This window comes from Passer domesticus, chromosome 2 (genome assembly GCF_036417665.1).
Source record: "Passer domesticus isolate bPasDom1 chromosome 2, bPasDom1.hap1, whole genome shotgun sequence".
NCBI classification, from domain to species: Eukaryota; Metazoa; Chordata; class Aves; order Passeriformes; family Passeridae; genus Passer; species Passer domesticus.
This window is the reverse complement of record NC_087475.1, coordinates 19,400,518-19,428,481: the sequence shown is the minus strand read 5'-3', so window position 1 is coordinate 19,428,481 and position 27,964 is coordinate 19,400,518. Positions and strand designations below refer to the sequence as shown.

At 41.2% G+C, this 27,964-nt stretch overlaps 1 long non-coding RNA gene across 1 annotated transcript; it reads left to right on the top strand.

The window, feature by feature from the left end:
* The first annotated feature begins 2,431 nt into the window (after positions 1–2,431).
* LOC135295273 (uncharacterized) lies at positions 2,432–3,117 on the top strand. The gene is made up of 3 exons (XR_010357313.1): positions 2,432–2,480; positions 2,793–2,910; positions 3,056–3,117. It is a non-coding gene; the product is annotated as an uncharacterized LOC135295273 (long non-coding RNA).
* Positions 3,118–27,964: the final 24,847 nt, after the last annotated feature.

Genomic DNA, 27,964 nt, shown 5'->3' with positions numbered 1-27,964 from the left:
TCCTTTTCTCACATTAAGTAATGGCTTACTGCCATGGAGTAAGCAATGCCTCTTGCAAAGAAGAATACTGTAAGAAATTCATGATATGACATACAAAAGTAAAGGGCATACAGTGGCATCCTGAAAAAATGGCCTTGTTAAGAGTAAGAGGTCATTCTGAAGGAGGAAGGCTGGCAGTCTTTTCTGCCCACAATATCTGCCTGTTTTTTAGTTCATATTACAGTAGCCCTAAGGGTGGCCAGACCACAACTAGAGTTCCACTGCCTTTCCTTGGCAGATGTGCACAGTAACCTTCTCTCAGAGTCTTTATGATCCAGAAGAAAGGGAGAGATGATACTAATTTCTGTATAAGGAAACTCTAAACCAGTTCTTCCATACAAGGAATCTCAGAACCAGTTGGGATGCCCTCAGACTTGTGAATCCTTGTCCTGTCTCCTAGCTCCTCCACCTCCTTAAGGGATGATTTTTTCTATGGAAATATACCTCTGCATCTAATAACGCCTTGCACTTCTGTAGTTTCCTCTATGCAAAGATCACAAAACAGCTCCCAAAGGAAGGGAATCACCACACCCTACACAGTCAGCTCTAGTGCAGACATCTAAGCCAAAGATAGGTCACAGCCAGCAGAAAAAGAGTTAATGCCATCAGGAGAGCACTGGCTGTACAGTGGGATTCACCTCATTGCCCAACAACTCATGAGACAATGGAACTAAAAGTGGAATATCCCCTGTAGCTGCAGGCAGCCCTTGTCACCTCAGCACTGGTACAGTCTTGCTGGGCAAGGTAAGGAGAAGGTACAGTGCTCCAAGGGAAAGCTTTATCCTATGCTATGTGGGTCTGGCCCAAAGCTAAAGCAAGGAGAAAGTTATTTCAATATGACAGGTTTTGATCAAACTACCCCCCTGGCTGCTTAGGAGAGCACATTATTGTACATCCTCTCCTCAGAACTTCTGGAATCCACCAGATTCCAGAATCCAGGCACTGCATGCATTCCCTGCCTCCACATCTGCTCTTGGGATGCAATGATAGTGCAAAGGTAAAGAAATAATGTTGTTAACAGATCTTATTTGGCAAAAGTAAGACATCACAGGAGATTGTTACCCAAATTGGAGTAGATAACTTCATTGTGAATTTTTATCTATACTGTTGGGGTTGCAAATTCCTTACCTAGTGGGCTGCTTGAGAGATGCTGCTCTGCCTCCCTATCAACAAAACTGGGTGCTGGCCTTGCTGCCCCATGCTTTGGGCACCTCCCTTACCACAGAAAATAAAGCCTTCCTTTACACCACTGCTCAGTGGCAGATGGCATTCATGAGATGATGTAGGTGCACATGCTACACGTCTATCATTGAATACATGCACCCCACACAGCAAACCAAGACCCAAAACTTATTGTAGTGTCATAAAGAGTAAATAGTTCTTGTTAGATATAATATATGGCATGCACATTTTACTGCTTCCCATTCTTCACTAGACTCAGATAGGGCAAAGTGACTTTCAGAGAGCTCAAATCTGCCTTTACAACTTGGGTTTTGCATTATTTGAGTTCAGTCACCCAGTTTTAACTCCCCCTGCCTTCCCAGCACTAAGTGCCAGCTTGCCTATCCTGTCCCCCTTACTAAGATTTCCCAGTTGCTTCTGCAATCCTTGCTTCTGATTATCCAACACCTGGTTTTGTGCTGCTTCAGGTAACTTTCCACTCTTTTAAACCCCACACAGAATCTGGAAAAACTGGTTTGTGTAAACTTTAAGTAACCCCTTGTGCCAAGACTATTTCTAACTCAGTAGTGGAACATGATGGTTTAATGGTCAGGGACTGTTCCCAACAGAGAAGTTACAAAATATTTAGGGAGGACAGGAGAGAGGGGAATTCAGACTCTGATGCATTTGGCTGCAAACCTCCTATAAAATTTGTGTTAAGATTCATGTCATACATTTATGGGGAGCTATTTTCAAGGAAGTGCACCAAGTGTGTTAGCATGTCATTGGGAGTTAGAAAGCTTTTATTTGGCTGGAGATTGAGCTGTTCCAAAGACCAGAGACTTATGGCTCATCACAAGCTTGAGCATTGAATCATTATTAATACTGTTGTCAGGAACAAATTTTGGTCTCACAGGAGAGAGGCTGGAATAAGTCTGCATAAACTATGTGTGGAATGGTGTCAGTGTAGACTGAATCTTAATGTACTTTCACACTCACAAGCCACTATTTCTACTTAATAGAAACACAAAGTCTGAGTCAACACTAAAAACCCAACAGAACTGTTACCAGTTTTTACAGGAAATATGTTTGTCCTGGTCAGAGACCCTTCATTTCCACAGCCTGCATCTTTGTAGAGGCAAGCTGAGCTCCCTCAGCTCCCAACTGTGACAAAGCAGCCGCACACAAACGAGTCCTTCTGCTTGTAGGAAGCCAAGCACTCATAAGGAAGCACAGCTAGAGGTTCACAGGATGTTAGTAAAGGGATGTGTGCGTGGGATGTAAGTAAATTACAAAGAGCTACAAACACACTGAAATCAAGACAGGAAGCATCTGTGGGGGTCACTGAGGAGCCATGGAGAACTCAATCCATTCGACATTTTCTGAGTCATGAATTTTTTAAATGTAGTATAGAGCTAGTTTTCACCAAAATATTTTAATTCTTTTTTGTTTTATTCTCCTGTCATTGATACTGCAACTGGTCAAATTAGATCCTATGTCAAACAAACTGTCTTCAAAGCTAAGGAAAAAAAGAAAAGCTATTGGAATCTAAAGGGTACCTTCTTAAATGCTTGAAATTTCTGTGCTTGCAGTCTTTTGAAAGGCAAATGGCCTAGCCAGGAGAAAGCAGACTTCAGATTAATGGAGGGAGTGAGATTTGGAGGAAGACTAGAAACTACACACATAAACCTCGGTGAAGTTCTCCAAGAGGTTGGACACAAAAATAAGTGAAACTATACATTCCTTTAACCCTTCTGTATTTTCCCTTTAGACCTTTATGCTTTCTAGTTTAGACCTTTCATTAGTTACACCTTTATATTGCTTTTCTTGCCCATTCTATCCCATTTTAATCAAGATGTGAGAAGTTGTGGCCAAGCACCAGCAGAACCCACCACCCAGCACCCATCCTCTCAGCTGTGAATGAAAACCATTTTGAAGAAAAGAATTAAAAGTACGATAAACAGTAAATCCTTGGTAACATGTACAAGAAATTCAGAGAAGGCACCAGAAAATGTATTGCACAGAGAAAACCTAAGCTGATGTCAAGATGACCAAGTGCATTTTTTCCATCTCTCACTTCCGTGATTCTGCAGCATATGAGATCACCTTCCTTTTCATAAATGATATAAACTTCTGTCAGGGGCATTGTTTCCACAAGGCCCAAAGACTGCTTGTTTCTCAGCACTGATCTTAAGTTAACCCTGCTCTGCAAATGTATCCTAGATTTGTTCAGCTTCTCCCACTTTTGATTCCTCTGTTAGAACTATGTCAGAAATAGATGTTTTTTCCCTTGGATATAGTCCCATATTCATTATTTAGTGAAGACACCGTTAAACCAGCAGGACTGTGCATATGGGAAAAATAGATTAGGAGGTCAATGAATAATGATTGATCCTGTCAGAAGACCTCTTAAGAGAAGCTATCAAGCAAAGTCAGAAAGCATAAGCTTTCCCTCTTAAATAAAAGGGTTTCTTTAAAGAAAGTCAGAAATCAACAGCAGTGGTACAGAAACAACAATAGCATCTATAAGGGGAGTAACATTGTTCTGTGACTGTGACACCCATCCAACCTGATAAAAGTTTCATTCAAACAAAAATCTCTTTTTATTAAGACTTGCAGAACAAAAAGTATGCATAAGGGAGCCTAAAGTGTTTTTGCTCCAAGTATATAGAAAAAGTGGCAGGTTCTTTCACTTGACTTGTCCCAGTGGAATTGAGAATTGTGTATCTCAACTAAGTGGCAGAAAGGTGATCAAATACATTCACTAGTTGGCATTTATAGAGGACATCTGTACCAAGAATTGTAAGGCTGCATAGGCACAGAGTGCGAACATGGAGTTCAGGACACAGCAGAGCAGTAACAATTCAAATCTTAGCATGATCAAAAGCAGTTTTTAAACTAAGGGTGCTCTTATTCAAAGTCTGGAAATTAAATCAGTCAAATAAAACTGGTGCTGAGTAACACACTGTTCCCTTAAGCTAATGATTTTGGTTTTCTTGTTGTGGCTTTGCAGGGGGCTTCTTTGACAATAAAACATCAGTAAATGCAGTTTCAGCACCTGACCTATGTTAGCTGCTAAGCTGAGGTGGTAACACAAAGGGATGGCTGCACAGCAAGAGGCATCTTGCAATACAGCACTCAGTACGCTTTCGGATCAAGATCAAAGGTAAAGCTTTAGCTTCAAATCAGAGGCTTACTGTTCACATAAAAGATACCTTACAGAGAATCATTTACTTCTTCAGTTTTTCATTCATTACATAACCTGTTATCCTTAGAAGTACAGGTTCACGTGCTAAGCCTTTGCAAACATCTGATTATTAAGGTACAAATATTGCTGTATTTAAAATATTCCTTCGAACAGAAGACTAGGAATGATTCACAATTCAGTATTTCTTGGCCTATTTCAGAGTCCAGCCTTTGCTAATCATGGTCCTTGCGCCTAAAATAACATTTTCAGCTTAGTTGTCAAATATCATCACGACTGCTAAAGGCTGTATTGACACAGGAGTGAAATGTACACCTGCTCCTTTCTACTGACTGCCCACAGACTGTTAGCCAGGCAGTCACAGACCGTGGACAGGCCAGATGCAGTTCGGGAGCCTTAGATGAAAGTCTGCAGTCAGTCACCTTGGTGCTCCATCATAAAACATTTGACTCATGCCAGGGGAACATAGCCCTTTTCACTCACAATCTGTGCAGTGCTGCCACAGGTGGACACTGGAGGAAGATTTACAAACAGCAGGATATAGATAGAATATCTGAAAATATGAGCTTGCACCAGAATAAAAATAGTAGTCACATCCTTTTTATGCGTGACATCAAACCCAAAATGGAAAGTACCTTTCAGAAGACTGTTTGCCTTTATGAAGGATGAAGGTACATTTTCAGTCTCTCAAAATGCTACGCACAGACTTCCTGCTGTCTCAGTGTTCTACCTCATTCATGGATATTATTAAACACCTCAAAAACATGTTTATCAAACCTAATATTTATGATACGGGGCTCTATCTTAAAATTAAAGGTTTGCCATTCACAGAGCTGCAGCTTTCAGGGAGCTCCTGTTCAGTGTTTCATTCACGAAGCCGCACGCGGCAGTCATGCTGACAATTGTCTGCGGCGCTACCCACACTGGCTCTGTGTGCAGCGTGAGTCACTCCTGCAAGCTGCAGCTCCAAGCAGGATTTCTTCATCCTGCAGTAACCATGTACTTTGTTCCAGATTGCCTTCTTTCCTTTTGAGTGGGCAGAATTAGTGAATGCAATTAGTGATAATGCCATTTGTCCCCAGGGTCATAATTTTTCTTAAAGCGTTTATTCTTTTCAGTATGTCTCATATTACACCAAAAAAATTGCGGGAAAACTGGCGTGTAATAGTCACAGATGCCAGAAGAAAGATGCATCTCTGCTGCTGAAAGGAAGAATAGTGGCCCACGAGAATTTGATTCAACATGTAAAAATATTTCCATGCAGTTATAATGCAATTTAGTCCAATTCCACTGCTCTCTTGTGAAAATATCTTCCTACTCTCTGTCAGGAGGGAACAATTATTCTGCACCTTTCTCTTTCCCTCCCAGTGCTGGAGGATAATGCCAGAGGTAAACAGACATTGCTTTGTCTTTTTTTTTAACTGCCTATTTGCAGCCATTCATTCTAGAAACCTGGGTGTTGGAGAGAGTAGACTATCTGTCTGCTGTTTTTCAGGGTTTACCTTTTTTCCTGTTCCAGTTCCTGGTTAGATACCATCTCTCTCCCTTTCCGTTTACTCCAAATATAAATAGATTGGATAGGTGTTTTTATTGAGAAAATAATTCCTAAAACCTCACATAAATGGGAGGTGATTTTTCCTACTTTCCTCATGAGTGCAGCAGGGTAAATTATCTTCACATCCTTCATGTGAAGCCACATTTCAGCTCTTTTATGGTGGTCTGACTCAGATTCAAACAGCATATAGATTTATGTGGAGTTAATACACATTGTGCCTGTTCCTCCTGGAATCTGTCCTCACACAGATGCTTTTGGACATCATTCTTTTGGATATCATTATTTTAACCCTGTGGGAAAATTACAGAAAATTAGCAATGGCTTTATACAACAAAGCACATACAAATATGACAAGCCAGATACAAGTAACTCAGAGTACTCACTTAATCTATGTATTTCTTTGGGCTTTTTTATTTTTTCATATTCTCTTTGCTACAAAAGCCATATTTGAGACACAGATTTGCTCATGTGAAAAACTGAACCCAAAGAACAGCAATTTATTCCCAGGTGGCAAAACACACCCGCCCCTCTGAGGCGGTTGGGATTGGCCCATGAATTGAACTGTACTTATCAACAGATAAGGCTGAAACCCAGCCTGGAGGTTTGCTCAAAACAAGGCAAACTGAAAGTAGAGCTCTCATAATCTCTACCAAACATGGCATCGTGATGGGAGGAGCAGTGCTTTATCTACTGTTGATCTCTCAAAGTGCATTAACTGCAGAATTGCCTCAACTCCTCAACCTTCTCCTCCCTGTCAAATTGCCCGTGGTTTGGTGCAGAATGGACATGTTTAGCAAGGACAGATGGCTTTTTCCAGCTTCTCTGATGTCCCAAGGGTACACACTGTTTTGTCCTTTAATGCTTTAAGGGAGGGCAGCAGTGCCTAAGACTCAGAAGGAGATTCAAGGGAGTGGAAGAATGAAGGTGGTGTCTTTCCAAAAGTCATGTCCAAAAGAAGAGTTACAGCTGTACAGCATACAGCTAAACCAAGTGCTCCAGAGGTCCTGGGAAAACTCCCACTGTCACTGCTGAAACCTACATAGCCAGGGTGGCAGAGCCACCTTTTTCCATGTAAAGCCTGTCCAAACCTCTCATCATGGTGAGTATCCTCTCTTGTGGACCCCAAAAGCAGAGGTCCCTAGTGCTGGTTCTGTCACCATATATTCATAGCTCCTCAGAGGAGCACTTCCTTTGGGCAGCATGGGGTAAACTGGCTTTGCTTGTGTAATGAGACCAAGCACAAGTTAGCTCTTCTGTTCCAGGCTCCTGAGAGGTACTAGTGCCTGCCCCCACACCAGGTTCATCATGTTAATCAGAACTGTAAGCTATGACTATGCTTCCATCTGCCTTTTTATCTTATAGTCATACCACATTTCCTGGCCCCACTTGGCTTTGACAACAGAATAACCAGATGTAGCTACTGCATGGCAAAACCAACAATTTTATTTTGCCATGAAGGAAAAAGCAGACTGTAACTTTGAAAGAGTCACTGACACAAAACCTTCCAGGTCAATTAAAACTGGTGAGTCCCAGCCTGGTTGGGAATCAGTGGGATGGACTGTAAGAAGTTCTGTGGGCTAGAACTTGTGCACTATGGTCAGGTGTGTGCCAGCTGCTCACACCAACAGGTGTGGGCAGTCCCCATTAGGTCCCTGCTGTGAGGAAGAAGTATCTCTGGACAAGCCAGCTGTCCTCTGATGCAGTCACACCTATTTACAAACGTCTTTCTACCAGCTTTCAGGTGTAGCAAGTGCTCCCAGTTTCACTTTTCCAAGCCTATACCATCAGTCCTGGGTTTTGGGGTTTTTTTTGTCTCTATTTCTCAAGCATTTACTCTACCTTTGAACAGGGGAGAAAAACCAACTCAAGCCTCCTTCCATCTTTCTGCCAGCATTAGTCAAAACACTTTACCCACAATACAAATTCAAGAGTAACCTCAAATACACTTTTAAGTTTAGACAGCAATTTAAGTGTGCTTTGGCTACAGGCCAAGCTGGGCAAGGAGGGCAGGATTCCTCTAACTGCAGACTAAGCAGGCACTGGTACCTGCATTAGTCACTCTGACTCCTTTTTATAGCAGAGAGGAACAAACATTTCCAGGGGAGGATTCATCTGACCTACTATTACACTGACCTATTATAGGTGAAATTAATCACACCCTTGAGATGTGCTGCTCTTCCTAGTGCAGGGGGAGCCCAAGGCAATTAGCTCAGCTGCTTTACAGACACTTAAGACATCCCAAATGAACTTCTGCTCGGGAATCAGAACTCAGACTCACGGACCTTAGATATCTGTCATCTACTCTAATGTTGTGGTGTCACCTTTTTGTATTTTGTTTATGCTTCCATGATGTGAATGTGTCCATTCAGCACGTTCTGAATACTACTAATTCTCTGGTGCTTCCATACTGTTATTTTTGTGTCGCCCTAGAGAGAAGGTTGCATTTATCAATAGGGTGAAATGTCAGATCCTTGCCGACTCACACTTGTGGTAGGTGCGTGTCCCTGGGAACAAAAGGTGACCAGACAGTGCAAAGCCACATGGTTGTTACTGATGTATCAGGTAACACAGCACAGCTGGTAGAGAGAGAGAGATGTCTCCTGGGTAACTAATGGCTGCCCCTGTAAATAAACCCTCAGGAAAAGGCCCTCTGCACCCAAAGGCTTCTAATTTCTGCAATTTACACTGTGTGGCTCAAGAAAACAGATTACCATTCCTGACATACCTTTCACTGCATGTACCCTTAGGCCATCACAGCTGTAATGAGTCTGCTGCCACATTCCTGGAGCAGGGCCTTTTTCTAAAGAGCAGGAGAGATGGAGGAAAACAAATTACATTCCCTACACAATGTTTGCAAGGAAAAACATCTGGAGGTGATACTGCAGGAAGAGCTAGGGCTCACTAACTGTAACAATTGCAGTTCTTCTTCCTCAGTTTAATGCACTCAGATGAAGATAGAAGAAGAAAAAAATAATAGCAAAGGCTGAGCAGAGCATGCCAGGGAATCAACATGTGGAGAAGCTTTCAGTGTTGTAAAAAATACACATTTACATAACTTCCAGACCAGGAAGCTGGGAAACTTCAGCTCAGAGCATCTTTAGATAATTACCATCCACTGTGCAAGACATTGCCAAGGCCAGCATCACCAGTACCCACTGCTCCTTTTCTGGGAGAAACATTTCTGACTGTGCTTATTGACAGTAACATTGACAGACCCCGTCAGGGTCGATCAGTAATGCTCCATGATGTGGACTGCACACAGGAATATACCAACTTCTGTAATGCAGTAATATTGCAATGGAGGGTAATTTGGGCCAGAGAAAGCCCTGATTCATGCTGCCACAGCAGCTCCTCTGTCACCAGTGTCCCACCTTCAGACACCCTTCTTTTGTCCCCTCTGCATGCTGGTTCTTGCTGCTTACTGTAAACTTCCTCAGGCCTTGAGGAGTGGGAGGGCAGCAAGACCAGCACCACCTTTTATGAAAGAGTGGCCAGAGCAGCTTAAAAGATCACACTCCTCAGACACCCTGCAAAACTTGTAAGCCACCTTTCAATAAGCTGCATTCGAAAATATCAGATATTTCCTAACAGCTTTTTCTCAGCACCTAGCTTGTTGGGTTTTGACACTTTTGATCTTGTTTGATTAGTTATTTCCATTCTACCAGCAGCAATATTCTTACTCTTCTGGTTTTGAAGGGCTTGTTTCTGACAAAATTTCTCCCTCAATTTCACTGGACATCTTTCCAACTTTATCCTATAAATGAGTTTGCAGCAAGATATTTTTATCTGCTGGTTTAGTCAATGGAGTCAACTGTAGGGGTTTTTTCCTTTCTGAAAAATACCAATTCAAGACAACTCGATTTGGTTTTGTCTTTTAATGGAAGCCCTAATGTTTTGAGGAGATCTACAAGAATAGAAGATGTAATCAGTAGCACTTGGGACTAAATGTTCCTTGCAAATAGCATGATGCTGGGCTGTTTTCCTCCTTCCAGAAATTAAAAGGAAAGCAAAATGCAGTCCTTACTTCATTTACACAGCTTTATTTCAGTTTATTTAAAATACCTTGATTATGTTTCAGCATCTATATTTCTCCATCTCTACTGAAAAAGCAGTAAAAGCAGAGTTTGGCATCAGAATTATTTCCTGATGGAGTAAAAACTCCTTATGTGATGGCTCAGCTTTTCATGGAGTTTATTTTTTTTTTGAGTTTTTTTGAGGGGTGGGGTGTATTTGTATTTGTATTTGCCTGAACACAATAAAATTCTGTGCTTTAATAAACTCAACTTCACTCAGACTCTGTCAGTGACAGAAGTATTGCAGAACAATGACCACAGTGGGGGTCATGTTCTTATTCTTACACTACATACCCACTGTATGGGTATGCACTGTGCACTTTGTGCATTGACAAGTAAAGAGACTGGGCAGAGTACACTGGATATCTGACAAGCAGGTTATATTTAAATAGACATGGAGACAAAATATTATTCAACAATTATCTTATTAAATTGTCCTGCCTGTTACTTGTTGATTCACCAGAAATTATTGAAAGAGTATTCTGAAGTCACCAATGCCCTTTCAACTTTAAAGAAATCTGGTTATCCAGGAACTCAGCCATGGGGAGGCAATACATAAATCAGTTCAGTGTATCCCTATATTCAGACAATGTGGAAATTATACACACTATGACCTCTAGCACAGTTAGACACTGACACTGAATGTGCACTTAAAAACAGATGTTAGCTGTGAAATAATAAAAACTATGTCCAACAAGAATCTTCCCAATTGCTGTGTAAGAAATGTGGCCTCCAGCAAATTAAAGGTTATACAGCATGACATGGATCTTTTAAGGCTGTTTGCCCCCACATTGGGGGTATTAACACCCCACTGCTTCTGAGCTGGGGAGCAGAGGAGGTGCAGACAGCCTGGCCACCCCACGGTGCTCTGGTGGGGTCCTCAGCCCACCCAGACACATGACAGCACTACTGCAATGTGGAAGCTCTCAGCATTTGGAAGAGACACTGCATCTTGAAGGGGAAAGAAGCCAGACTGAACATCTACATCTATTCCTGACTGCATGCACAAATATTGAACGCTTCCTCTGCCCCATCTATTATCAACTGGCTTGGCTATGAGTCTTTAGGTCATCAAAGCTCCATCAACAGAGCAAAGCTAATGGCAGAGATATTGTGCTTCTCCTTTTGACTAATGGGGATTACAGAAAACAAGTGTCAAATTCCAGGTTTGAAGTGCCAGTGTCAGCAGAAATTCCTGGCCTGATTGGTGTGGAAAGAGACAACCAATTCAACCAATTTGAGACAGCAGGAATCTGGTGGTAATATATATGGAGGACTTGCAACTGCCAAGTAGTTTTTGGTGTACATTTTTAAGAGGTTCTGATTTTAATAATATGCAATTCCCCAATGTATGAATTTCATGAACTGGAAAAATTCTAGGTGAAATACAATTAAATTAAAGCAGTGAGAGATCATACTCTTTAGAAAAAAAGAATCCAGTCTATATTTCTGCATGTATACATTTGTTCTTACCACAGAACAAATGCAGCCTTACTAACCTAGGTAACTCACAGACAATAAAGACATGTGCCAGAGAAATATAGGGTTTTGTCCTCCCCTGAACTAAAAGGACAAAGTAACTGATATACAGCTGGGGACAGATGTATATTCATTTCAGAGCTGAGAAGTGAGGCTGCCAGGCATGTCAGCGATGAAACTGGGGACATTGATTCTGACTCCACACTTACTTCCTAATCCCCTCTTCCCAGTTCAAAAGGCAGCATCCAATGTATAATTCTTTTTGAAGAGGAATGGCATTCTCATTAAATCTTCCACCACTGACACACCAACACACAAGCTATAACAGCAACACAGCTTCTCTGCTTCTACCACTATTGGGGGCCTAGGGGACATCCATTATCTGACTCCAAAAATACTGATAAACACTCTGTGGCTCTTCAGTTACTAGGCCAAGAGAGTGTTTTGTAGATGGCCATACCCACAGGTGTGGATCCTGCAATCAGTGTTCCTTTGTCTGTTCAGCCAGATGCTGTGCCTGTGCCATCCCCCACAGAGAGAGAGTGGGAGGTGCAGGGATCCCTGAGCTGAAAGCCCAGCAGGTGCCACCTTCCAGCTCATCTCTTCTCTCTAGAAGCACTTTGTGGACAGCCTTTGTAGGTCTGCCTGGGTTGTCCTAGTCTGCACAAAGACCTAAATGCCCCAGGCAACATGACCTGGGTGTACCACGGGCCAGCCTTTAAAGCTGCTACTTATGTGCAGGGTGATCCGTTCTTGAGCACAGCACCAGAACCATTCTTGGTTCAGAGGGCAAAGAGGATTAGAGGAATACTTTCCACCCTCCTAACCATCTTCTTAGATCCAACTGGTTGGAAACTGCAGTGCAGTTACAGTAGTTTCTGTCAGGGGAAGGCAGGTGCCTGCTCATGGGTAGCATGTGTGCCGTGGGAGTCAGGGGAACAAGGGGAACAATACTCTGCATTGGTGGCTGAAGGGACAGAAGCATTGATGGAGCCTTTTGGTCATTGCTCTGCTGCAGCCAGAGTATTTTGTGAGAGTGAAGAAGAGAATATCTGTGCTCATCCCTCTGAGGGTGAAGGAAATGGAAAATCTTGACAAAAACATGAAGACGTGAAACAGAAACATGCTTAAGATTTTCCAGTTGAACTGTTCTGAGTAGTGTCTCTTCAGAGTAGTCTACTGAATGGTCTAAGAGATGGAAATAATTTTCCCTAGTCTTACTAAAGTTTTGGCAAAATAAAATATTTCACTCACTTTTCCTAGAAAGGAAATAAATAGCTCAAGAAAAATTACAAACTGGGAGAAGCATCCAAAGGAAAGGTCATTCATATGAATGTGCATACTGATACTCTATTAAAAAGTTATGGTAAACATTTTTTTTAATGCAAAAAAATAAAATTCATATAAGCATAATCTTAAACTATATTCTGCTGGATTTGGGAAACTCTGGATTTGGGGAAATGCTAGTAAGGGTTCTGGACAAATGAAAGATGCTGCATTGGCATTGTCTGGCTTTATAGCCTTCACTACAGGTTTCTAGCACAGTTAATCTTCACTTGGAGACTTCTCACAAGTGCTCACCCAGCTTCACAAGAGCATCAGACCTACAGAAAGAGAGCTCTGACATTTTATTTTTAAATTAAGGTTAGATCAAGAGGCTCTTCTATTGCATGTTGTTTTTATAAGACAGATCTCTTGAGTTTTTGTAGCAATGAACACCCTTGCCTCTTTGAACATCGGAGTCCTCCAATTTTATTCTGTATCCATACATTAACCAGCCTGGCCTTTCCCTGTGTTGACTCTTGCCATGTCCTCACATCCTTAGATGAAATTAATTCATATCTGCATCCACATTCCATCCTGCCAGCTTTTTCAAGCTTGGCAGAGACTTGAAGAAAATCCATCTGTGGACCAGATTTTCCCTGTTCTAAAACACTTCAGTTACTGCACTGTTAATAGCTATGGCAATTATTTAAATCATCCTGAAACTAGTAGTGATGCTTTTATTTAATAATTCTACCTCACTGTCTGATTAATCCACTCTCAAAGTATTTCCTTATTAATCAGATTACAAAGAGAGTTACTTAATTTTTCCAGCTGACTGTTAGCATGTTGACACCCTCCCTGCTTAGTAACAGAAGTCACATGAGATTATCAGGAGCAGAAGGCAAACCCATTTCTGTGCAGAGTGAGAGCACAGCTTTGTTAGCAATTCCAGAGTAGAGTCTCACCCCTATTGACTGCTCTCCTCTGAGGTTTCTTGCATCAGCAACAGCCCTCTCAAATGTCTCCATCTCATTTCAGATCAGATCTGAAAATGTCTTTGCAATGCAGCTAGCCTGTGACCATTTTAATCTTCTCATCCTTTCTCTGCATGCTCTCAAAAAGACTAATGAAATCAGTAAATCTTTTAGAGGGATAATTTGAATGCACAATAGTAAATAAAAGTGCACTGCCCTTGGTCTCATGCTAAATCAGTAAATTGTATAAAACTGGCAGTCAAACAGAGGAGTATTTTAAGTGCTCTTATCTCAATCCTAGAATAAGGGCATCATTAGGGACAGTTGTTACTGGGAAGTCAGTGCTTGTCCTCATTTTAACAATACACTACAATGCCAAATTTGAATATGTTGAGAGCATGAATGATCTAACAGTAAGAAGGGCACCAACAATTCTCAGTGGCTTGAATGGAAATAGCAGGTGTCTGGTACTTTTCTGGCCCTGAGACAGTAATCAGTCACAGATAATTGACTACTTTCAGATCCAGAAAGTGATTTGCAAGGGATTATATTTCCAGTGTACTGTACTAGCTTAACATTTACTGCACAGTAGGAACCAGATTTTTGAAGTACCAACCACAAACCACTCATTTTTGTTCATTTGAGCCATTTTCTTACCCAGTATATTTGTATGTTCAGACTTCTGGGCAAATACTAATTAAGCCTTCTAATTGCAACACAGCTGCTTTCATTCCCTTTATTAAACTCTATTCATCCCTTATTATTAAACAAAACATAGGGCAGGAAAATAGAAAGGTATTTTCCTATGCATCTGTCTCTTTGAGAACAAATTCTTTTCCTGAACAAGTACAGCCATGTCTATAATCATATCTAATATACAGTATCACAAGACTAGTCACATTCATTTTGAAGACCAATCTAGCAGTGAATTATCTCCTGTTTTGTCAAAATGAGCATGCCTGCACATTAAGCACAGCATGATTCACAGGCACAGCAATAAGGAAAACTGCCCTTTGGGAGGTTTAACTAGCTCCACAAAAGTGCCCAGAAGGAACCTCTCCACCTTGAACAATGGTTTAGGAGCAAGAATCAGTTACCAAGAAGACAAGCACTACTGCAACACTGCAAAATCCATCGAGTCTGGAAAGCAAACAAGAGCAGCAGCGTCAAGCAGTCACAGCCCTGCCCACCAGGCATGGGGACAAATGTTTGTCTGAGCCACTCCAGCAACTGTTTCATTTTTGAACCCAGCTCAAAATGATCCCAGCAGCCTTTTATTTTTTTGCAGGTGAAAGAATTAATCAGCTCACATAAGCTCAGCTGTGAGCTCCCACATTTCGATCAGCCCCAGAGATGGCTGGCACATCTGGGCAAAGAAAACAAGGATGTGAAGGAGGGGAACTGAGACTTTCCCCTCCCCTTTGCTATCATTCAGGTCACAAACTGGCTCAGCTACACATGTCATGGCAGCCTCAGTTCCCAATCTAATTAAACAGAGACAATCAAGATACTTTTCCATTGTCTCAGGAGTAAAAACCCCCAAACACTCAGAACTTGTAAGAATTTTTTTATGAGCATATCTGATGCTATCTCTACCCTTTGTCATGGATTTATCTACAGAAAAGTACACAAGGTCATTCCCATTAATGTCCACGGAAAAACACCTGTCCTAGCAAAGGGCTGTAATTAAAATATTAATGTACAAGATTCAGCTATGATGTAGCTGTTGATCTCTCTGTGAAAAATGACATTTTGTCTTTCAAAAATAAAGTTGTTCTCATCAAATTTGTGCTGAAATCAATGGCCAAACATGCTCCTGAGAAGCCAAGGTTTAATTCCAGAGCTGGTCCCTGGAAAACTGGCTTCCTACCACCCTGGAAAAGATGTTCCCTACCAGCCAAGGCAGCTAGGATAATCTCTTCCATGCCTCTTTTACCAGCTAGGTTTGAAGATGAGTCAAGGCAGATGCTGCACCAGAGTGTGTCCTCTCTGGAAGGTCCATCTCTTGCTTCTTCCTGGGACGGATGAGGAACCTGCAGCCATTGCAGAGGGGTCTCTGTGGGCAGAGGAGGGTTATGCAGCATCATGACCCAGAGGAATGTCCTACCTGGCAAGAGGTACATTCAAACATATCTCCTTTTACAGGAGGTATGTTTGCATTTCCTCATCTGCTGTGTAGGTGATGATTAAATCTGACCTGTCTGTTCCAACAAATAATTTTCATCAGAAACAACCTGGCTTGGAAAAGAATAGCTTTGTCTGAAGTTAAATGACATATTTTCCTCATCTCACAGAGCCAGAAAAAGAAAAAAAAAAAAAAAAAAAAAAAAAAAAAAAAAAAAAAAAAAAAAAAAAAAAAGAAAAAGGCAGGGAAAAAAAAAGCCCAACTAACTGAGCTTAGATGGACTATGCTATTTTTTTTCCCTCTCAATTTTTTGGTTCAACTGCTATACTGAAAAATCAATTATTTTCATAGCTCTACATCAGTCATTCCTTTTTATAAAAATTCTGGTCATACAATCTGAGAGCAGATTTTCCCTGTTGTTACATTGACTTTAGCTTCCAGGGAAGCCAATGAAGATGAGCTCTTTGGGAGAAATAAATCCCTGGAGTAGATAGCCTGACACTCCCCTATCGTGAATAACAAACAGAAAATGTTAAAACAATTATCGCCATGAACAATTTATGTGAAATAACCACTGATTGAAATTTCTTTCTTAAAACAATTCATAAATCTAACCAGCTCCACTTGCTATAACCTGTTGAAATGACTTCTTGAGCTTTGGCCCTAAACAAGGGGTGTGCTGCTCTAATTTTACTGGGTTTTATATGATGCTACCACCGTAGTGGGGATAGGGTTGTCTGATTATGCTGGCATAGTTCACTCACCCAAAAAAAAAAGGCATTAGTATATATGCATCAGGCAATTTAAAATTTATGTGGGGTTGGATTTTGTTTACGGCGCAGCCTCAAAGTGAATCAAAGTCAACAAATGCTACATTGTCTGTCTGCAGCAACTCCTTTCAGGCCAGTACCACATAAGTCCTGGCATTTCAAGTGAAATATTTTTGTCTCCCTGGGGTTTAAATCATCCCTGGAAGTGCATTTAGCCATCTGCAGCACTGGCAGATTTCAGTGTTTTGTAGAGCCTTTGGGTAGCCTGGCTGGCCTTGCAATGATGGCACAAACAGAAGAGACAGCTACGGCCCCTCTGGGCTCTCTGCTCTGCAGCAGCTGGGACTGCTGGTCACTCAACCAAGGACAGGGCTGCTGAGTACCACTGACAATTCACAGGCCAAGTACCAAGTCCCAGGGCCATCACTGAGGCTGTTTTCAGAATGCCACAGCAGTCACTGGATGTGTCACTGTGTTCAGAGTTGTGTCACCACAAGCAGAGTCCTCTCATACTCAACATTCCCCCAGGACCACACTTGTGCCAGCTTATAGACACATGGAAACTGGACCTAAAAGCTTATGTAGTTGATCCATTGCACTTGTGTTTGCTTTGCATTTGTGCTAATCCAGGAGAAGAGGGTCAGACTGCATGGGTTAGAATGGGTTAGATTCTATTATTTTCTACTGTTCTATTTAAAATTAAGAAAAAAAACCCAAAACAAACAAATTTGAAAAGTCAAAGCAAAAAAAAAAAACCAAGAAACGCCCAACAAAATAAAAACCAACCAAACCACAAAACAGTATGGCCAAAAAAAAAGAAGGCAAAAAAAAGAGCAAACCCAAAAATCTTTATGTTTTTTAAAAACCACTTGCCTACTTTATACCAGTTTGCCATCTTCAAAAGGCAGTTCTCCTTTTCTGCAACACATTTGAATTTAGATCTTCATCATGGGCATCTTTGCATAGTGGGTAGGAAATTAACTACATCCATCAAATTATTTATTTTGTTGAAAATAGCATGCTCAGAAACCAGCATTATGCTGGTTGCTCCTTTGTGAGTCACTGCCCAGAGGGTTCAATTAATGGAGGTTACCTGCTGACCTTTCATTTTTCTCTACACATGGATTTCCATTCATACTGATGAAGCCACATGTCAGTATAATTTCACCAGCATCTGCAAGAGGCTGCCTGCTGCAACCTCCACCTTACATTAGTCTCCTTTGATCTTTGACTGCAGCAAGCCACACCATCAAGACAGAAAAAACATCAATTTTCTTCTTTGATCTGCATCTTCATGGGCTGATGAGGAGAATAAGTCTACATTTTATAACACTACAACCAAATCCCTTGTGTTCATAAGCCATGGGGCTTTCATTCAACAGGGCTCGAGTCATGGGAATTGCATCTCACCTACACCACTACAGCCCCCCACCCCAACTTCTGGAATAAGACAAAAAACTAACCAAACCTGCAGCTGCAATACTGCAGTCTATCTCACATTAAAAAATCAATTTTGTAAGTAAATAAAGACTGAAATTGAATGCAGTAATATTTTTAAATCTTGAGATCTTAATAATAATATTTATTTTTTTTCCTGATCCTTAGCACTAACAGTCCTTCTTTGCAGGGATATAGCTGAGCTTCATGATGTGACTGAGGGGGTTCAAGAGGACAACTACACCTCACTGTGAGTTTTGAGGGCACCTAGTTGAAAATAACCATTTCTCGTTGGGTTTTCATCTTTTTGAGTTTACCTAATGCATCTCTCTTTAATCTGGTCTCCCACCAGCTTCAAAACATCCAGAGCTAATGCACAGCCTGTAAATTCAGTGGCATTCTGCCTCATCCTTACAGCTAAAAACACTTTTCCAAGGGTGTCTTACAGTGCTTTTTCAAAACACCTAATGTGTTGTTTCAGCTAAGTCAGCTCCCATTATTCAATCTTGTCAGTCTGAAAGTCAATTCCCTATCCACCACTGGCATTTCAGCATCTAAGAGGTGGTGTAAAAATCTCTTTGAAATGGTAACCCTAAGCTGGGGTCTTTCCATAGCTTCAAAGGCATGTTCCAACCCGAATTCCTTTGAAATATTTAATTTGAATAATAAACTACCCAAGTACCAGCATATTCAAGTTGTTATCAGTTAGCTCTGACCAGTAAAAACTTTGAAGTGTTAATTGTGGAGCTGGACAAAGCTGCAGGACTTTACTAGTTCTTCAGGAAGCAAGAATTAACCCTTTTACACCTTGCTGAGGAGAGAAAATTTTAATGAAGGACTCAGAAATATCTTAGGCATTATACCCAATACCCAAAGTGCTCACAAGATGTGGCAGGAAAAATTTAAATCCACCTATTTAATTGTTTATTTCCAAAGAAAGAGTAATTACAGTCCTTGACTACATCATAGACAAAGTGTGCTTGCATAGTGGCCTTCACATTGGACTTCTTGCTCAATCTGCACAGCAAAAACAGCAGGATAAGGATGGCATTTATATGATGCACACACTAAAATGTGTTTCAATCTGTTCTTGGCTGCACCATTGGAGCAGTATTCATGGAGTATTTCAGTGGGACTTGTCCTTTGCAAGGTTCCCACCCCTGGGACATCCATGCCTCCTTTGTGGCCATCCCTCCTGGTTTCCCCTGTTGCAGTTTTCAAGGCACTCCAGCTGAGAACAGGTAGGAGCAACTGAGTCCTTCCACAGAGCAAAGCAGAAAAACAAAACTCACTCATGTGTGTCATCCTTAGAGCAGCCTTTGCAGCTGCTGGTGCTGGGGAAGGACACAGGCATGGGGCAGGTACTGCTGCTGGTGCCCAGAGACAGAGAAATGTGGGTTGTACTCTTGCTGTTGGGAGCTGGGCCAGTCATACCTCTGAGGCAGAGCTACTGCATGTTGTGTAACTCTTTAGCTGTCTCTGTTGCTTTGTTTCCCGACTTTTCTGAGAACCTGCCCGAGGCAGCAGTGTAGGCAATTGTCTGCTCTCCCCCTAGGTCACCTTGCACTCCCTCATCCCAGCAGAACCCCACCACGCTCTAAGATGTCACCGCCCTGAAGTTTTAATTCTCTTGGTGATGGTGACCTTACACACCATTACTCACCTGATCTTATGAGGATGCAAAAAACACACACCATTACTCACCTGATCTTATGAGGATGCAAAAAACTTTGTGAGGAGTGTTGTTCAGAAAAAAGGTTGGCCTTCCTGTTCCCTACCTCAAGGCAGTATCATTTGGCTGCAGTGACCTGATGACATCTTTGTTCACACCAGGCTTTTCCAGAGTAGTTTGGAGGGTTATCCTTTTTCCCCACCTGGTATCTTGTGCACCCAGTACATCCATATTAGTGTGGGTAACAGGGGGAGCAACACTGAGGGAGCACCAGCATCTTTGATCTGCTCCACAGATCCATTACAGACTCAAAACCATTGTTTGGACAATGGAGCAATTAGAAGTCAGGCATAGCTTGCCTCTCACAACACTACTATTTTTTTCTCCTTAAACAACAGTTTAAGAAGAAACAGGGGTTTTGCATTTGGGAATTAAATCAGTTTAGTCCCAAAAGATGAGGCTTGGATTTCTCAGCATCCCTTGTCAGCCAGTTTAATGTGGTCATGTGGTTATACTGGGAAATCTCTTACTTCTTGCAGGGGACAGTGTAGTGTCCCCACTCCTCAAGCGTTTTTTGTTTTTTTTTCCCCAAAGGAATGAAAACATCATTATTTTCCTTTCTCTTCTCTCTGTAACACCACCTGACAGGATGCAGAGTTCACATTTCATTACTCACATGACCTCTATATTCCCATTATCCATGGCTCTGTCTTAGGGGATTTACAGAACTCTGCTTGTATCTAAAAGCGGTTTTTAAATCCTTGAACAGCACTAGTCAGGATTAATGGGAATGTCACTTTCCAGCAATTATCAGAAATCAAAATTTACCATTCTGCAAAGGGCTACCACAAGCCCTAGATATTTCTAAAAAGGTAAAAATAAACTCTCAGTTTCTAATCAGGAGATAAAAAATGGGGAAAAAATTTGCTGCTTTAATGATTGTCTACCTGAGGTCCAAAGTCTTTTAAGTATTTCTTTGTAAAAATGCACATTCCATTTACTTGAGGAACCCAGAAGAGACCACCTTCTCTGCATTCCACAGCCAATTTCAAATGCTCACAACTTGTTAGGGCACACGTTATAGTGCAAGCATCTGCAGAGATGTGGGCCTGGAAATGGCCCTGGGAGACCCTGAGGGCTGAATGAAGACAGACACTGAGTGGCTGCCAGGGCAGGGAGTGGAGTGACAGGAGATGGGATGAGGGCAGCTCCAGCCAGAGGCAGGGGCAGGGGGCACTGCTGGCAAAAGTCAGTTCCTCTTTCCAAAAGCTGTAAGCTGGGGAAAGGCAAACCATCCGGCCCTTTGCCAGAGCCACAAAAATCCCTTCCTTCCTGCTTGAATTCAAAGGAATAAACACAGCTTCACAATTCACAGTGCTGTGCTGTTAAACCCAGAGTGCTTTTGTATTTGTATTGATGTTTGTTGTATCTACTGGAATCCAGTGAACTTACTCTTTCCTTCCTTGCATGACCTTTTGTTACTCCTGCTCTCAAAACACATTCAGCGTCCGCTATGGCTTGGCTTCAGTCACCCTTCTGGGCAATGCAGAGTTCAACAAACTGCAGGAAGCTTTGGATGCCACCATCCATGCAGTATACAAAGAAAAATATCTGGCAAAGGGTGTACGTGAGCCCAGAGCAGAGCCAAAGGGATGCTCCTGTAGCCAGGAGAGTCAGAGACCTCTCCTTGACTTTAGGAGCGCGGAATCACGTGTGAAGCTCTGCTGGGAGAGTGAGCCATTGGTTCCCTGCCACAGTGAAGTGCCACTGCGGGAGGAGAGACCCCTGTAGTCACTGTGGTCAAGGTGAGTTACCCTCTGCAGCAGGGTGTCTCCAAACTGCAGCTCACTGCATCTACCTCCCCTCTCCCAAGTGCTTTATCTGACAGACCTCTGGGACAGAGATCAATTTGTGTCACCCGACAGGGAAGGAGTATATGCCAATAGCAGGTAAAGGACTTCAGTAACCAGGTTTGCTTTTTTCTCCACACAAACACCTCCAGCTTTTGGATTATACCTCATCATAGCACATGAGCTGAAGGAGCTAATACAAACAACTTAACATGTGCAAAAAGATAATGCTTCTCTTGACGGGCTCTGCTTCTTCAATAAAACAGGCTGTGATACTGGCACCTGGAGAAACAGCAAAATCACTGGGAAAGGGAATAATGCTGTGTTAATTCACTAAGGTGAATTTCTAGGGCTCTGAAAACAGAAATGCAGTAAATTTACAAAACCCCAGCAGCAAAGATACCCCAGAAACCCAAGAGTTGCATCTCATCTGACCCCAATAGAAAATCTTTCTACCTGAGCTCAATTCAACTCATATAATGATACTGCAGCTTCATTGTAGCATTGTTCCTGGGAGACAGACCTCATGTCTTTTATGACTCATCTCATGTTGTCACAAATTTTTTAGAAACAACTTACTTGTGCTCTAATTAGGGAAACAATCCAAGTCTTCAGAGCAGACTGGTCTCAAAGGGCAGATTATAATGTGTGGAGATCCACAAGACCTGAAGGCCTAACAAAGCCAATAAATCAGAGCTCACAAACCAACTTTGTGCTGACATGATTTATCTTCCAGGGCTGACCTGCTCGGATATGTTTTTATAATGAAGGCAGTCAGAGATGTGAACAGTAGACTAAAAGAAGCCATTCACAGTGGTGAATCTGAGACTATTTATTTGACTACAACCAATATGTGAGATAAATCTAAAATATACTAGTATTGCAGTAGTGACTGATTTAGGTGAAACAAGGGCTCTAGATTTGTCATAAAGGACTTCTTCCCCATCTCTATCCCAGACATTATTTCTGGTAGTGAAATATCAATAGCAAAGTCCAACAGATATATCTGCAATGGCTGCAGACAGTGGATTCTCAGTCTGAACGGTACCAGGCCCTGAGACAGCTCACCTTAGAGTTCCTGTCAACACCGACCATCAGCATCAATAGGGAATACTGTACATGTAATTTTTAGCACAAATGTGTTCACAATATTCTGAAGCTGTCTAGCTGTTCCTACAATGCAGGAGACAATGACAACTCAATTCTGAGTATTATAAAAATAGTAAACCACCTTCAATATGGTCATTGTTAGGAACATATTGCACATTGTCTTTTTTGAGGGAAATGAAAATAAAGGTGTTGTTCTTCAGAAAGATGTGCTTTCTCAATAGCAAGGTGTCATTTTGCTTAATTCTGCTTCAAATTATTTCCAGAAAACTTTATTTATATTTTAGGAATTTCATTTGATACTGATAGGAACATGAGCATCTTGAAAAGTTTAAAATAAAGGATAGTTTTAAAAGTGGGGCAGGTAGAAGGTGATTAATTTTTTCCATTAGTGAAGGCAGCTCTAAAACACCAGGACCATACCAGCCTGAAACCCTGGTGGATTTTCAGATCCTTGCTTTCTCTTTTCAGAAACAGAAAAAGAGATAATAATTTGTAGCTGAATTCAGAAAAACACTAATGCATCTTTTGCCCAAAGATGCATTAGTGTTTATTTGTGGCATATGAAATAATTTATTCTTTAAAAGAAAGAGGCGGCAACTCTAAATGCATAAGTTCTAAAAATTGTAATAATTTGCTTTACATTGAGATGCAGATGTTTCTACTACAGCATTATGGGGGAATTCTATAGTCTACAGAGAAATGAAAGATTACCCATGTCACCCAAAAATGCATCTCACCAGCATCCTAGAAGTTCTGTGCTACTTATAGGAATGAATGTCATAAATAGCTTTTGAGCATCAGATGAGCACTGACTGTCAAAGCACCCAGATACATTTCAGTAGTCCTTGTTCAAGTGTATTTAGAGACCAAATTATTCACATAAGGAAATGCCTTTTTACTCCAATGTTCCTGATGGTTTCACATTGAAGTTTAGCTAGTATAGAGCATAGCTAGCATACTCTAGCTAGTATTTATACAGAAATGCTTTTTAAACAGTTTTATGAATGCATAAAATAACAAATGTAATTAATCAATGAGTTTATACTTCATCACTGCTTTAGCCTCTAATATTCAGAAAGTGAATAAAGAAAAAGCAGCCACATGAAAGAGCCCTCTTTAAGTACATTGAAAACATTGCTGTGATTAATGCCTTGGGAATAATTAAGAACAAAAAGAAAACTTTAAAACATATTTAAATTGTTTGCTTTCAACACAGTATTAACTGAAAATTTGCATCCTCAAAAAGATTGGTTTGTTTTTCAGATGTGCCTAGTCAATCTATTTATTTTTAATTGGTCACAGAAATCTAGTAATAATAGAAGAATATAGAGAAATAATTTCTCTGCACTGACTGGATGAATAAATAGCCACATGGGTAAACTTCAAATCCAGCATTTATGGATATTTATAAAGACAAATTTCAATGTTTCCATATTTACCTTCACAGTAAAATATGCAAGCCTAGCTGTCAAAAATATCTTTACAAATTCAAACAATTATTTGAAAGGTTTCTTCTTCCTTTGCCTGTAGTTCAGGTAAAACTCGATCATCAGGCAGATTTTATATACAGCCTTGAGATGTTCTACAGACTGTGGCCAGACCTTGCACTCTCTGGCTGGATTAGTTATAGCTGGGTTACAGTCTAAATGATAAATTACAGTAAAGAATCAAACTACTTATGCTGCCATCATGGTTAGTTTAAAGAACCTTTCATTGTCAAACTAGAAAGCCTGTTACCATGGGTGGAAGACAACAGATTTTCACCAAAGACATAATCAGAATCACACTGCAAGTGACCTTCATCAGGCAGAGGTATCCCTTTGACACTTGCTTTGGAATTGGGAAATTCCAGAAGGTTTTACTTTCCAGTGAATGAAGACTATGCTCTTTGAAATCTTATGAGTATGATGGTGAAATGGTTCAAAGAGCAGGATTATTAGATAGAGAGAATTGTCTCAAGACAGAGTGTCAGAGTTGGTTTGGATTAAACTGTTGTAGAAATACCAACTAGAGAGAGTTCAAATTTACCTAAGACACGAGAGCTACTCAAAGGAATTTCACTTTTTCTCTTCTCAGGACCATTGCCACTTTGTCTCTTGGGGATTATGCATTGTAGCTAGAGAGCCCAGAAAAAGGTTGCAAGTCAAAGATGGTTTTCACAAAGACAAGTTGCAGAAAACAAATAATAACTATAAGAAGTGATTGCAATAGAAGAGACAGTTTTATTTTCAAAGCCACCATTCTATATTTTGTACCATAATGCAGCAGCTATGAATTGAATATGGAGGAAGAGATGGAGGAAACCAGAAGTGTAGCAAACAAGTATTAAATTTTTATGATGTTCCAAGAATTTCTGTCAGTTTTTCAATTTGTTTTATAAAAGACTGGAATAATTTCAAGTGACACAAAGCTATATCATAAATTAGGATTGATGCTGTGCAGCAAACACATACAACAGAAAGTAAATAACAACAACAAAAAAAAAGAGATACTCTGAAGTCCTTGTGCCATAGTGATTGCTGCAAACACTGAGTAAACAGTAGCCAGGAATAGCCTGACCACATGGCAGAACATCCCACTTTCTTTAACGATCCTTCATTGACACTTCTTTTTGGATTAGTCAATATTTCACATGTAAGAGAGATGCAATTGGAAAGCCAACTAATGAATAGTTGAAAGACGTGTATAATCTATCATAATTTGGTGTGCTATTTTAAATAAACACAATTTTACAACAATTAACTTTCCATCTTCTCCCTCTCAGCATTCGTCTCCTGCTTACTACTGAGGCTCTAAGTCGTTCACTGAGCTCTATGCATTGAGAAATTTGTGCCTGGCTGAGCACCCAGTTTTTAACATATTATGATTAAAATATTTCTAATGTACAAAATGAACCATAGTCAATGGTCTGACCAGCATGTCTCAATGCAAAATTGAAAGACTGATTACCTTACTTTCAGAAACATGGAGAAAAACTTAAATTATAAAAATATATACCCACTGACATTTAAAATAAACCCCACAGCTGAATCTAATCTGTAAAGCAGTTTAGATAACATCCATAGAAATAACCAGAGGAAATATCTTAGGAGATCTGTTTTCTCTCTTCTACATCCTCCAACTTCCAGAGGTTTTGATATCCCAAAGCCTTAGAAAATACCATTTGGCTTCTATCTTGACTTGGGGCTTAAAAATATCTCAGAAAGATTCATCCATGCCTATTCCCATTTGCACAGCAAAGAGCAGAATGAGACATCAGTCATCTGCTCACAGACATTCATTGCTGTGGTGGAAGCAGAAGAGGGAATGAAAAAAATGTCACTTATTTGAAGGAATGGGGGTTGGATGGGCTCACAGCTGCCCTATCAACAGCTGCAAGTGCAATGCAGCTCCATATGGACTGACACACGGGGCTCAAGTGGCAAGGATAGACCTTGCTCTGGCTGTATTATTTTGCTGGACATGTTGATATGGGGTCCTCATTAACCAGTGACTGATTAATGTACCTAATTAAAGCAGGGGACAGCAAGGAGAATGGAGTGGTGGAGGAATTAGGTACCACAGAGCATCCTGTCACACTGCTTGCCTTGAATGGGTGTTGGTCAGGGTGATATGCAACACAATTCCAGGAATTAACTCTTCCAGCTGATGCTATTATTCTGAATGAGAGCTCCCATGCCACAAGGATTAATTCAATCTATACCATTATTTAGTCAGCAACAACAAATGCTCATTCAGATATCTTGGCAGAAAAAGATGGCTCCACTTAACACCAGAGTCTGCACATCACCCCAGGAGTTCCACTGTCATATTCTGGTCCTTAGCACCCCTTCACATCTAAGGCTCTGCTTATATGCACTGTATTTTCTCTGTGTGTTTGACATTTAAGACAGATATTTGGCAATAACATCTCAGACAAAGCAGTACCCTGTCTGGGAAAAAGTGGAAGATAATTACTTAGATGAGGAAAATGGAAAGTCAAGAGAAACAAGCTATTTGTTCTCCTCCTGCTCTGTTTCCCCCGCAAAAGCTGCTTGCCCAGTCATCGTGTCCCTTCAGTGAAGGAAGCAGAACTGCCTGCAGCCAGCTTTTCTGCTGTGGTTAATGTCACTACCATCTCTTGACCAGGTCCTCAGCTCCTCTCAACAGCTGGCTGTCAGCCCATCAAGCACAAAAGGGCCCACTCCTTTACCAGCCCCAGGAATGTTTGGCTCAATGGAAATCCATGGAGCAAATCCAGCACAAATAACAGAGGAAGGAGATCTGGTATTATCAAACGAGTTAAAATTATTCCAGGCCTGGCATTTGGGTCGCAGTACTTGATGTCTCAGCCTCAATTTTCTCCTCAAATCTGAGAAAGCTGTAAAACCCTGTGCCCAACAGGATTTTCTGGGACAATAGTCTGCCTGGCAAGACCCAGCTCAAGAAAAAATTTGCTTAAGGTTTGCTTAACCTATTCTTCGCTTTTAATAAAAAAATAAAGAGTTTCTAATTAGAAAAGTAAAATGTTCTCCACTCAGGTGCTGAGCTAAAGCTGGATGGCCAGGGGTCTGCCATGTACACCAAGCAGCTCCCAGCACTCTTCACTTGGCTGGGATGCTTTCTGGTGGGAAGAAGCTTTGGGGACTGAAAGTCTCCAGCTGAGAAGCCATTGGGAGAGGAAGGAATAAAGCCTCCCAGGGGTTTTGGTTGGAGAGGTTCTCGTAGATTGTGCTACCTAAAGAGCAGGACTCAGTTTCCCTGGAAGACCAGTCAGTCCATCCAATAGCCCTGCACTATCCCTGGGAAACCTCCCAGGTGCACGTCCTGTGAATTATTGCCGTCTGAAAGAGGGCAAGGGAAGAAGGATATTGCAGAAAGCAAAAGGAGATTTTTTTTCTTTCCCCTCACAGCAGGACATGGCTGAGCATGGGGAGAACTAGATAAGTGTTGTGTGTGTTAGGTGCATGGGAAGGTGATGGTGCCAGAAGATACTAAGCAGGCTCAGATTGCTGATGCTGGAAAGGAGTCAAGGTGGGATGACTGAGGTGTAAAATGCTAAAATATCTGGAGATGGTGGGTGAGGAATAGCTGCCCTCTCTTGCCTCAGCACAAAAATAAAAGCACCTCTTAAATTTGCAGGCAACAAGCAGAAAATAAATAGAGGAAGTCCTCTTTAACACAGTGGAAATTAAACTCTGGAAGTTATTGTTACAGGATGCTGCCAAGGCCGAAACCCAAGTGGATGTGAGCAGGGTTATATGAGGGC